General features: G+C 34.7%; 1 non-coding gene across 1 annotated transcript; it reads right to left on the reverse strand.

Annotated features, from left to right (window-relative positions):
- Positions 1 to 1,658: 1,658 nt before the first annotated feature.
- On the reverse strand, positions 1,659 to 1,765 carry LOC122274848. Its single transcript, XR_006228390.1, has one exon. It is a non-coding gene; the product is annotated as a small nucleolar RNA R71 (small nucleolar RNA).
- Positions 1,766 to 2,613: the final 848 nt, after the last annotated feature.

Consider the following 2,613-nt stretch of genomic DNA (forward strand, 5'->3'; position numbering starts at 1 on the left):
TAAATTGAAGGAGTAATCAAAAGAATAGGAAACATTTAGTTCTTGAAATTTCTAAAGTACCCTTCAGTAATTGGAGGATAACTTTTTCTAGACAACTCCAATAAGGTTAATTTTAGTGTCTACAGAAATCTAAGATAAAAACCTACAACTTTTATGTTTAAAGGAGGGCCAAAAATAAAAATCTTGAGAGAAGAAACGACACTTCAAGCAGGAGGTCAAAAATCTGTAGAATTGGAGTTCATCAACTATAGAGATTCTTGATCTACATAGAGTTTCCTTCTGAACTCTTTAATCTTCTCTTTGTATAGTTCTCATTATGAATTCTAGAATTATTATGGTTTATTTTGATTAGATTATGAACTAATTTCTATTGCTAAAGCTACAATGTAGCCTATCCATGACAATCTCGAATCTTATTTCGTTGTGATCATAATTTTATCATTCCTTTTGACTATACATCATTGAGTTTAATGTCTTCAATTATTTGTCCAATAGTTGAATAATTTGTTGTGCATGTTAATTCGAGAGATGATGCATGTAGTTTAGCTTTGTATGATGTATGTCATGAATTGAACGAAAGACATGAATGTGCCAACGTGATTTGTGCGGCTTTTATGTGAAATATTATTAATCTTAATGTGCTCAAATGCTTTTAAATTTGTATAGACATATCCCGGGTTATCATAGGTTGAGTAATTCGAATTCTACTCAAGAGAGGGTCTTAGATAAGTTAGAATATTTCGCCATCAAATAGGATGATAATTGATTGATTGTATGGTTAGTATTTGGGATTGGATTGGTTAGGTGAGTCGAATACCTTAGTGTTTTCTTCTTGGGTGAAATCTTCTTCTTTTCAAGTGTTTGGTCAATTATTTAGTTGTTGATTTAATTTAATTTGTTGCTATTTTTCTAATTCAAAATCCACCACTTTTCTTGATTTTCAAATAACTTAGAATTAGAACAATTTCACTAGTTAACAGGTAAATAGTCCTCGTGGGTTCGACATCTTTCTTATCATTATATTACTTGGTACGATTTCTTACACTTGTAAAATTTCACAAGAAGTTTTTGGCTCCGTTGCCGGGGACTATTTATTTTCTTTTACTTTTGATACCAACTAGTTCTAAGTTAATTTGAATTTTTTTTTTTAAAGTCTTGATTGTTAATTTTGTTTTTTATTTTTCTTTTCAGAATTCTTGAGTTATGCATGAGACATACTCGAAGCTTGGATTTAGTACCTTTTGACCCTAAAATTGAATGCACCCTTCATCGTTTGAACAAGGAGAAGGAGGATTCCACAACCGATAACGAAACAATAGAAGATCAAGTTAGAAATAGGACTTTGGGAGATTATGCTATCCCTTTGGTGACCGGAGCTACTTGTAGCATTAGACGACCTGCCATTCAAGCTAATAACTTCTAGATAAAGCCATCTATTCTTCAAATGATGGCTTCAATGGTACAATTTAGTGGCATGCCACATGATGATCCAAATGCTTACATAGTTTCTGATGATGCTATTAGATTGAGACTCTTTCCATTCTCTCCGAGACAACGTAAAAGCATGGTTAAACTCACTTCCACCATTAACCATAACTACATGGGACAATTTGACTAAAAAGTTTCTAGCAAAGTTCTTTCCCCTAGCCAAAACTATGAAGATGTGAAATGATATCACAACTTTTTTCCAATTTGATATGGAGTCATTTTATGAAGCTTGTGAGAGGTATAAAGAATTGCTTAGACAATGTCCACATCATGGACTTCCTGTTTGGATTCAAGTGCAAACTTTTTACAATGGTTTGCAACCTACAACATGTACAAAGATTGATGCAGCAGTGGGAGGGACTTTCATGAAGAAATCACCGGAAGACACATATGAGTAGGTGGAGGAGATGGCAACCAACAATTATCAATGGCCAGTGAATTGAGTGACAACAAAAAGAACTCAGGGAGTTCACAAAATTGATTCTTTATCTGCTTTAGCTGCTCAAGTTGCAGTTTTATCTAAGAAATTAGACAATGTCAATGTGAGTTTCATTCAATCTACTAATGCAATTTGTGAATTTTGTGCAGGAAATCATATGGGTGTAGATTGTCGAGGGGAAAATTCATTCGCCAACAATAGTTCGGAGCAAGCAAACTTTGTGTCGAATTACCAACGAAAAAGCAATCCTTATCCCAACACTTACAATCCAGGATGGCGAAACCACCCAAATTCTCATGGAGAACCTCCCAGAATGTTGTCAAGCCTCCACCAGGTTTTCAAAATCAACAACAAGAGAAGAAGGTGAATATGGAGGAGGTAATGGCACAATTTATGACCAAGGTGGATGCTAAATTTCAAGAACAGGACATTGCTCTAAAAAACAATGAGAATACTATGCGGAGCATTGAAATGACACTCGGTCAATTGGCAACATTTATGTTTGAAATGCCTCAAGGATCACTTCCAAGCACCACAGAAAACAACCCAAAAGAGCAAGTGAAGGCCATTACTTTAAGAAGTGGAAGGGAGCTTAATTTAGAAGAGAAAGAGAAAAATTATGGAAAAGAGGAGATGACTGTGAGAGTCGCATTGCCCACACCTGTTTTGAGCCCAACAGTGAAAAA

This window comes from Carya illinoinensis, chromosome 8 (genome assembly GCF_018687715.1).
Source record: "Carya illinoinensis cultivar Pawnee chromosome 8, C.illinoinensisPawnee_v1, whole genome shotgun sequence".
NCBI lineage: Eukaryota > Viridiplantae > Streptophyta > Magnoliopsida > Fagales > Juglandaceae > Carya > Carya illinoinensis.